Genomic DNA, 11,114 nt, shown 5'->3' with positions numbered 1-11,114 from the left:
AGCACCCTGCCTGTCTCTGCTCTCCTTAGGGGGTGTGTTAGCCAGCTTTCCACAACTGTGACAAATATCTGAGACAAACAACTTAAAAGCAGGAACAATTCATTCTGGGTCCTGGTTTCAATCAATGGTGGCTTGGCCCCATCACTCTGGGCCTGTGGTGAAGCAGCAGCATGGTGCGCAGCATGTGGCCGAGCAGAGCTGCTTACCTCATGGTGGCCAGGGAGCAGAGTGAGAGGAGACGAGTCCCAACAGGTCCCCCAGTGAAGCCCCACTTCCTGAAGTTCCTACCATCTATTAATAGCAGCATTGGCCTGGAACCAAAGCTTCAACACCTTGCCTCTGGGGGGCGCCTGAGATCCAGACTCCCCACCCACCTCCACCCCAGGTCTCCAGAGGCAGGTGCCCGTCCCACCATGCAAAATGCATTCAGTTGGTCTCCAAGAATCACCTGGTCTCTACAGTCTGAGCATTCCTCACAAGTCCAAGATGCTGCAGGTATGGCACACATGCCTATGATCCCTGCTATTTGGGAGGATAAGACTGGACGATTGCAAGTTCAAGGCCAACCTAGGCAACTAAGCGAGGCCATGTCTCAAAATAAAATAGCTTAGTGACAGAACACTTGCCTAGTGCTTAGGATCCCATGGGTTCAATCCTAGCAACACAGGTACACATCCAAAATTATTCTGAGACTCGGGCCAACATTTACTGTGAGCACCTATTTAAAAAAACAACAGACCTGGTTACATATGTCCAGTATACCAATGGTACAGGGTGAACATTCCATTCTGAAGAGGAGGAGTAGGAGAAAACCACAGAAGGATCAGACCAAAGAAAGACCAAAACCCAGCAAGGCAAACACTGAGTACTGTAGCTCCACGTCTGGCACCTGGCACATGTTGTGGGCGTGGGTGAGGCCCTAAAGGGTTTGGGCTTTGCCATCGGTAGTCCAGAGGGCCACTCTCTTGGGCTGGCTCTGCTTGCTGCCTGCAGTTTTCATTGGTAGATGAGCCATGCTCCTGGCATCTCTTAACTTCTCTCGCAGCTTCACACACTACCTTTCTGGGGCTTCATGCTCAGGTCCCAACCCTGCTACACACTGTCCGGCCCCATCACTCTGGGCCTGTGGTGAAGCAGCAGCATAGTGCGCAGCATGTGGCAGAGCAGAGCTGCTTATCTCCTGGTGGCCAGGGAGCCATGACCCCAAAACTCTTGTATTCTGCATTCCTGCAAAACCAGCATCACAAAGATGATGCCAAGATCTGCCACCAGCTCAAACAGTAGCAGGGCCCACCTGGACCGTGTGGCCCTGTGTAAGCCATGCACGCTCTCCTATGAGTTTATTCTTTTACACCCTTGAGCCTGAGATAGGTGGGGTCTGGCCGATTCCTGAGGTGCTCTCAAATATCTTTCCTGTTGTTCAGATGCAAATGCAAAGTCCTTATTTGTTTGTTTTGGTGCTGGGAATTAATTTAGGACCCTCCTACATGCTACCACTGAAATACAAGCCCAACCATTTCTTATTTTTAAATTTTGAGACAGGGTCTCACTGAGTTGCTGAGCTGGTCTTGAACTTGCAAACTTTCTGCCTCAGCCTCTTCCCAGGTATCTGGGATTACAATTGTGCTTCTTTAACTTTTTTCCCCCCTAGTACTTGGAATTGAACCCAGAGGTGCTCTACCACTGAGCTACATCGCTAGCCCTTTTTTTGTTTGTTTTGTGTTTTGAGACAGGGTATTGCTAATTTGCCCAGGCTGGCTTTGAACCTATAATATTCCTGGCTCAGCCTCTCAGGTTGCTGGGATTATAGGTGTGTACCACTGTGCCCAGCCTGGAATTTATTTATGTTAATGAATGAATTTTTGTGATACATGGGATTTAACCCAGGAGTGCTCTACCACTAAGCTACATCTCCAGCCTCCTTTTTAATTTTATCTTTTTGGGGATTTTTTTCAGGGTAGGGGTACTGGGGATCGAACACATGTGTGCTTTACCACTGAGCCATATCATCAAACCTTTTCATTTATTTATTTTTTTAAATTTTGAGACAGGATCTTAACGAAATTGTTGAGGGCCTCACTAAGTCTCCTGAGTCATGGGAATTACAGGCGTGTATCACCGTTCCTAGCTTATTCTATCTTGAAACAGGGTCTTGCTAAGTTGCCCAGACTCTCCTCCAACTTGCAATCCTCCTGCCTCAGCCATCCAAGTCAATTGGATCACATGTCTACGCCACTGTGACTGGTTTGGCTTTGTTTTAACTTAAGTCTTCAGCAATCACAACTTCAGTGGCCCAAATTACACTTGGTTCTTTTCTGGCCAAACTGCAAGTTTTTCAAATCTTTCTGCTATGTTTTTTTTTTTGCACACAATTCTCATGACAACCCTGGCTAAAATCAGCCAACAATGCCCATGCTGTAGCTTGAATGCTGTGCTGCCTTGAAATTTCCCCCACCAAAAAAAAAAAAGTAAAAATAAAAAATAACACTAGTCCATCACCTTTAAATGCAGCCTCACACAGTTTCAGGGCATGGACAAAATGTAGACAAGTTCTTTGCCAGAGTGTCACCCGTGTGGCCTCTGGTCCAATTCCCAACAGTCCTTGTTCACCTGAAACCTCATCAGTGTAACTGGGAAGGAAGGTTCCACTCCTTGTCACGCTCCACAAAAGCTCAGGAGACAGACTGCTGAAAGGAAACAGCCTCGAAGCCGGCTTTGTCTCAAATCTCCATCTCTGGGGGCTTATGAGAGCAGTTTTTAGAGGGGAGAATAAGGGCACAGTGGTTCAAAAGGCAGAAAATCCCTTTTCTAAGAGCATGCTCACCTCTGTTGCCTCCTTATCACATTAAAGGGAATCTTGACCTCCTGGGGTCAGTGTCTGCATTTTCTTTTTGGATTGACAATTACCTTTTGAGCTGAGGTGAGGAAAGACTTAGCAGAGGGCTTTCTTTAGAATTTACAATACCATGAGAAAGAGATGGGGTAGTGTAGGGATGAGGTTGACAGAGGAGGAGTCTTTAATGTCTACATTCCTATCAGCATTCTAGCTAATGTGCTCCAACCAGAATTGCCCATTATTCTCAGATTATGGCACTCTAAGCTTTTCCTAGAATGCTTCTCTTAATTTTTAAGTTCCTCCTGGAAACCAGCTCCAGAGGCTCTGACCCCACTGTCCCACACCAACTCTGTGTGCTAGTCAGCTTTCCACCACTGTGATAGACTGCCTGAGACAAACAACTTAGAGCAGGAAGTATTTACTTTGGTCCACAGCTGTCTCTGCTGCTCATACCTCTTGTTACTTTTGGATCTGCAATGTCCCCCAAAGTCTCAAAGCTTGGTCCCTAGGTGGTGGCACTTTATCCAAGATGGCTTGGCCCCGACACTTTGGATCTGTGGTGAGGCAGTACATCATAATGGCGAGCACACGGCAGAGCAGAGCTTCTCACCTCATGGTGGCTAAGAAGCAGAGAGGGAAAGAAGGAGCTAAGGTCCCAGTACCCTCAAGGACATGCCCCCAGTGAGCCACTTCTTCTGAACAGGCCCCACCTCCTAAAGTCTCCACCTCTTCTCAATAGTGCCACCACCTAGGGACCAAGCTTCGAGACTTTGGGGGACATTCAGATCCAAAAGTGACAAGAGGTGTGGGCAGCAGAGACAGCTGGGAAGGCTCTGAGGGGTGGGATTACCCTGGGAGGCACTCAGGCACCCTGGGTCTCCATCTGGGAGGCCAGAGGCCAAGCCTGTTCTCTGACTCTGCCCCAGTCATTCTTCCCTCCAGGCCCTACCACACCTGGTTCCATCCTGACCACTCATTCCTCGATGGCCCCAAGGGCCCAGTGACACTGGGTGGTCCTAGTACAGGGAGAAGCAGCTCTGTAAACAGGTGCACATGGCCACTCTTGGCCTCACAGCCTGGGATATGTACAAAGACTGAGTTATGGCAGTTAGTATATTTTCTCAAGGTGGGAGCTTGGCTCTGAAGGACTACCTGTCTTTCAGGACAGAGAAAGTCCTCCCTGGCTCCACTATAAGGGTGCTCATCACAGAATGAGGTTCCAGGGCCCACTTCTGTCCATAAAACCTGGTCATCTTAGAGTTGCACGCAGAAGAGCTGCTGAGGTCACTGGCTGCACCTGCTGGTCCAGAGGACCCTTTAGTCTCATTTCTCAGCCTGTTGCCCTCATTCTCCAAGGAGATGATGTGCCTGGGGCTCATGGGAGCTGGTGGCTCCAGGCAGGCTCTGTGCTGAGCACCTTCCTCCTCACACACACCCTGAGGTGGTATGGTCCTCACTGCACCTTTCAGATGAGGAAAGTGAAGTACCTGGACGCTCACTCAGGAATATGCTAAGACCTTAGCCGAATCCTGTTGACTCCAAGTTGTAACATCTGCCCAGGGTTGGAGGAGACCCAGAAGGAATATGACTGGTAAAAGATGGGCTTGTGGGAAAGAATATTCCTATCATTTGGGTTCATGAAATTCAAACACATAAAATTAGAGCAGCCAATAAAAATCACCAACTCCCACTACTTTGAGCCCCCTCACAGACTGCGTATACTCACATTTTTTTTAAATTTATTTTTTAGTCGTAGTTGGACACAATACCTTTATTTTATTGTTTCATGTGGTGCTGAGAACCGCTGAGCCACTATCCCAGCTCCTTGTCCCCATATTTTTATTCCTGTTTAAAATTAAGAAAACAGGCAGACAGGGTTAGGAATTTTCCTGTCAGAGCTGGTAATAAAAAGATTATGTTTAAAAATTAATAAAAATTACAAAGCTCATGTTTGTGCAGCACTCTCAAGGGTAGATGTTCCTGGGAGCTAAATACTATTGCCATTACTTCCTGATTCTACAGATGCAGAAATTGCACCGGGCAACACATCTGTTCACATTGCCAACCATGGGTAGACCCAGGTTCTGATCCATACAAGCAATGAAATCCCTTGTACAAATAGTGGAAACATATCTTGGGCTGAGCTCAGGGGAGCTGCCTACAGCACCCACACAAAGCTCTTCCTGAGACTACTCAGGCAGTGAGTTCAAAGTCAAGGAGAGCAACCACTACTTCGGTCTTCAAAGCCAGCCTTAGCAATGGCGAGGCACTAAGCAACTCAGTGAGACTCTGTCCCTAAATAAAATACAAAATAGGGCTAGGGATGTGGCTCAGTGGTCGAGTGCCCTGAGTTCAATCTCTAGCACCAAAAAAAAAAAAAAAAAAAAAAAAAAAGATTTGAAGGAACATAACTGACAGCTTCTATAACTCCTATTCCAGACTCCTTCAGACTGGTCTCTAGAAGTCTTCAGTCATTGCCCAACACTTCGCTTGTCCCTCCACACAGAGTAACTCAAGATCTCCCTTCGCGCTTTGTGGAGTGGAAGGGTGTCTGGGAATCGAACTCTGGGAAGCTTCTCGGTTTAGATGTGCTCACTCCTATTCAGTAGAGAACTATCTCTTTGCAGCGTAGAGGTGTGTGATGATAGAAGTGAGGCTGGGGTGAGCAGGGGCAGCGTCAGAAAGGAGGGGGTCCCCTCACTGCAGAGGGGAGGGTGGGGCAGCGGCGTTCAGAGGCAGAGTGCCAGGGCAGAGTGCGGCTGTTGACTGCGCTGCAGTGAAGGGGTGGGGCAGGGCTTCCTGATTCGGGTCTTCCTAGATTTCATAGTCTAGCATCTCCAAGACCTTTCAGTTTATTCATAACACCTCTGCCTAACCGGGGATGTTGCATCTTGCTCCTTCCCGTCTCCCTCACCTAGGTGTCCGCTACAGGGAGGTAAAGGAAAGTGAAATGCCGGCTGGTCCCACGATGTTTTCCCCTTAGCACGGGCCTCATCTGTAGTTTCTCGTTTGTATGGGTTACCTGATAGTGGCTTCTCTGAGCTGTCAGGTAGCATGACTGTTTTGCTCACCTTGTTATCAGTCTCAGTTGCCCCTGAGTTATTATCGAGTTGGCAAGTTAAAAGGCTATAATGTTAAAAGACATTGTGGAGTATGGAAATTGTCCTTAGATAGTTTGGGGATTTGCTTTAAAAGTTGTTGACCTTGCCACTTAAGAGCTGGTCTAACCCCATAGTCTGGTGGAGGTGGGACTGAAGTCCCTTCTTTGAATTCTCTGTCTGTACCCGATCTCTTCTGTTTCTCAGCCTGAAAGTAACTCTCCCCAGCTTTCTATTTCTTTCTATCTTTTTTATTATGGAAAATTTCAAACACAGAGATATGGTAGTACATACAGGTACTTCATGTGTCCATCCCCGGGTTCCCTAATTATGGACACTTGGCAACTACTATCTGCCTTGGACTTTCACTCTTCTCTCCAGGGATGACTTAAAAACATCCCAGACAGCACACTACTTGCCCTTAAACTTGCCAGTCCTGTTTCTGACAACTCTCAGGATGCACCACTCTTCATCCTGTCCCATTATTACCAGCTCAGGATCAGTTGTGAAGTCTGCCACTTCACAAACCTTTTGTCCTTATTCAAATGCCCTCCAGATTGTCTTTAAGAATAACTCCCAGGCAGAGGGCATTTACATGTTCTGGGTACCACTCATTTCTTCCTCACAGTCTGGGAAGGGGGGTGATGTTGACAGCAGCGGTGACATCTTCAATTTATACTGGGCTGTGGCTCAGTGCTGGATCCCTTGCCTCAGGCATTGGAGGCAAGGGCTCCATCCCTAGCACTTCAAAAGAAGAAAACAGAAAAAAAAAAACCACATACACATAATTAAATTTAGGCTTTTTTATTTGAACCTTGTGCTCTCTAAACCACACAATGATATTGTCCCTGCTGGTGAAAATTGGTGGGTGAATAGAGAAATAGAGGTGTTCAGAGTTATGAAAAAAAAAAAAAAAAGAAGAGATGATTGTATGTCTGAATGGGAAAAAATGATGCTTATGTGAATCCCTCCTTGAAATCACTCTGGTCCAGAGATTGGCTTGGGGCTTTGTGATTGTGTAAGCCTTCTGCTTGTTGTGTGGGGTGTTTTGTTGTGTTGTTGTTGTTGTTTAGTTTTGACTTTTGTACTGGGGATTGAATCAGGGGCATTTTATTACTGAAGCAGGGTCTTGCTAAATTGCTGCATGTCTCACTGAATTGCTGAGGCTGGCTTCAAACTGGTGGTCCTCCTGTCTCAGCCTCTCCAGTTGCTGGGAGCTTGCATTGTGGTGCTGGGGATTGAGCCCAGGGCCTCATGCATGCTAAGTATCCTCTTCCACCAAACTGCACCCCCGGCCCCTGCTTTCTAAGGGTATTAGTATCACTGGCTTAGGTCTCCTTCCCAGTATCTGGATTTGTGCATGAGCTCTATATCTGTATCCATGTGTCCAAATGCACCTGACCTTACAGACTAGGGCTTACCTGCTCCTCAGGCTTCCCTGTCTCTGTTGAAAACCACATGCTAAGATCAGCCACCTGGAAGATGTCCCTGGTCTCTTGACATTTGTGCAAACCATTGAAAAGTCCTGCGTGGCTCTAAGTGCACAGGATCGTGACCCATTCTTCCCAGTCTCCACCTCTGCTTGTCCAGGCTGCCTAGACAGCTCTCCTCACTCGCTTTTCTAGCCTGCTCTGCTCAGCCACACTGCCCTTCCTTTGCTGCCCTCTATGCCTATAGTTCCCCACGTTCAAGTACCAACACATGGCTGGATCTTTCCTCCCTCAGAGGCAGAGTCTCTTCCCCGTCACACCGCCATACAGTCTGATTATGGTCACAGTTGCCCTACAGTTCCATTCCCTCTATTCTGGCCCTTTTCCATCTCCTGGCAGTTACCTGCGAACATACTGTATACATTACTTGTTTGTTCTTTGTGTTTTGCATGGGTTGCTTCCTGGTTCTGAAGTGTCTGCTTCCTGAAAGGACTTTGTTGCTAGCTGTGTGTCCCCACCACCCAGCAGGCATGCACAGAGCTCCTCCTGGAAGACCGAAGGCATGTCTTCCTCAGGGTGCAGGCTCCTGGGCTGTAGAGTCAGTGACTTCCATTCCAATGTGGGATCCACCTCTTCTGGATGTAGGAGCATTGATGAGATACCTGATGAAAGCTTTGGGGATGCTTTCCTTGGCCTTGTGGGACTGTGGTGAAGACATGCTGGGCCCTCAGTGGGCACTCAGCAAGCACGGAAATGATGTGATGTTGAAATGGAGGAAGCAAGAGAGCTTTTCTAGAAGAAAAGCCTCCCGGGGAAATGGACGCAGACACCTATAGGCCTGGTCCCCACCTGCCGCCTAGAGTGTGGACCTTGGTGTCATGCATGGCTCATGGGTGTTCCTTTGGCTTTGGTTAGAAATCACCTTTACTGTCTCAGTCAGGGAGTCCTAAAGACAGCTTACTGAAGTTAAGTCAGATGAAGTGCAGTCAGATGCACCCCAAGGATATGTAGTGAGTCTTCACAGAGGCATGCACAGCATGAGTGCCACACCACATTCTGAGAGCTTGCCACCCTGCAGCCTGTGCCCCCTTTCCCTGCATGTGTGTGAGTCCTGCCTGTGTATGCATTTCCCACCAGCAGAGTCTTCCAGAATGTGCTCTTTCCTTCTGTCCTTGCTTGCTTAGCCTGTGCTTTTGAGTTTCATGCAGGCTGTGGGTTTTCGCGGTCAGCTCCTTCTTGCTGAGTAGCAGTGTATTGCAGGGTGTTCATCCATGGTGTTTCAGGGGTCTGACTCAGTTCTGGTTTGGGGCTGCTCTGCCTGGAGTTGCTGAGCTCTAAGGACAGGGGTTTTGTGGGTTTGGGTTTCATTTTGGCTGATGGGGCATCTACAGGGAGAACTGCTGCATCGGGAGTGGATGCGTATACCTGGACCAGCAGGTGCTGAGCGCTCCTCCAGCATTTTATCCCACCTGCCTATGGGCTGTGCGAGGCTGAAGGTGCTCCAGCCTCCAGGGAATTGGTGTTGGCAGCCTATGCCCCCAGCCCTCAGAAGGGACAGTGCTCCTCACTGGCTTTTGATTTACATTTCAATAAAGATGTTGTTGGGTGTCTTTCCATGTGCCTATTGTCCATTTGTTTGTCTTCTTTTTATTAATTTTTTTAGTTGTAGATGGACACAATATCCTTATTTTATTTTTATGTGGTGCTGAGGATCGAACCCAGGGCCTCGCATGTGCTAGGTGTTCGCTCTACCGCTGAGTCACAACCCCAGCCCCTGTTTGTCTTCTTGTGTGAACCGTCTCTTCACATTTTGCTACCCGTGGTGGATTCCCAGGCTGCTCTGTGAGCATGGAGCACTGACACCTGGGCAGACATGTGGCTGCTCATCTCGCTGCTGCCTATGGATTCCAAAGAGGTTCTATTCAGTCAATTCAAGTGTTCTATAGGTTTTTGCCCTTATAACTCATAGGTGGAAATAATAGGAGTGTTTTCACATGCACAGGCCCTGGTTTGATCCCCAGCACCATGCATATGTGCCTGTACACACAGCATTTGTTAGTGTTCTGTATGAGGAAGCAGAGGTGTGCATGACATGGAGCTGCTTCATGACTGCACAGCCGGAACGTGAATGCATTGGCCTGACCTCATAACTGACCTACGTTCTGTGGTGGGCGGGCTTGCTTACAGGGGGCATGTAACCTGATGCAGTTGGCCCTCCATACCTGCAGCTCCCACCAACCACAGGTCGAAATATGTCTCAAACTCACATCTGTGCTGCTTGTGTTTAGATGTGTTTATTGTCATCGCTCCCTGAACAGCACAGTGTGCAGGCTACTGAGACAGGATTTGAGTTAGGTTAGGTATGTGGTGATGCAGAGGAGAGGCAGAACACACAGGTGTGCACAGGCTCTGTGCAAACACGACACATTCCATAGAGGGGACTGGAAACATTCCCCCACCCCCCTGTGCACGCACAAATGCTAAGGGGTGACAGTGCAGTGCAGCCATTGTGAAATGATGTTATGAAGCAGGACGTCTTAGTATTTGGGACAAGTGGCTACTTTGACATGCTGGTGGAAACCAGATACCTAAAAATCATGAGTTTACTTTATTGCATTGAAAAATTTTCCCTCAGTCCCTTTCAAAGAATTGTGTGTGTATGTCTGTCTTGTTTTCGTGTACAGTATAGTTGCTGTTCCCTGATGGTAATTGAAATACGTTTAAATTGTGCTATTAAATAAAAAATTTTTTTTTAAAAATAAATTTCAGTGTTCAGGCTGCTGCTGTTAGGCTGGAATAAAGACTTGAAATGCTGTGGTGGTTTTAAACTTGCCAACACTGTGTCATCTTTATTTTTGATAGTCATTTGATTTTTTTTTCCTTTGGTACTGGGAATTGAACCCAAGGGTGCTTAACTACTAAGCCACATCCCCAGCCCTTTTTAATTTTTTTTATTTTTTTAATATTTTTTTTTTTAGGGCTGGGGATGTGGCTCAAGCGGTAGCGCGCTCGCCTGGCGTGCGTGCGGCCCAGGTTCGATCCTCAGCACCACATACCAACAAAGATGTTGTGTCTGCCGAGAACTAAAAAATAAAATATTAAAAACTCTCTCTCTCTCTCTCCTCTCTCACTCTCTCTTAAAAAAAAAAAAAAAAAATATTTTTTTTTTTAGTTATAGGTGGGCACAATATATTTATTTTATTATTTTATTTTTATATGGTGATGAGGATTGAACCCAGTGTCTCATGCATGTTAGGTGAACGCTCCACCACTGAGCCACAACTGCAGCCCCAATTTTTTTTTTTCTTTTGAGACAAGTTCTCACTAGGATGCTTACAGCTTTGATAAGTTGCTGAGGCTGGCTTTGAACCTGCGATCAGCCTCAGCCACTAGGATTATAGGCATGTACCACCACACCTGTGATAGTCATTTTATTTAAAAAAAAATATTTGTCCTGAACTTCTCAGAAGATGATATACAGTCAGTCAAAAAATATATGAAAAAGTGTTCATCATCACTAGCAATTAGAGAAATGCAAATCAAAACTACTCTAAGATTTCATCTCACTCCAGTGAGAATGGCATCTATTATGAATACAAACAACAAGTGTTGGTGAGGATATGGGGAAAAGGGAACACTCATAAACTGCTGGTGGGACTGCAAATTGGTGCAGCCAATAAGGAAAGCAAGTATGGAGATTCCTTAGAAAATTGGGAATGGAACCACCATTTGACCCAGCTATCCCTCTCC

This window comes from Urocitellus parryii, chromosome 7 (genome assembly GCF_045843805.1).
Source record: "Urocitellus parryii isolate mUroPar1 chromosome 7, mUroPar1.hap1, whole genome shotgun sequence".
NCBI classification, from domain to species: Eukaryota; Metazoa; Chordata; class Mammalia; order Rodentia; family Sciuridae; genus Urocitellus; species Urocitellus parryii.
This window is presented reverse-complemented; position numbering follows the sequence as displayed.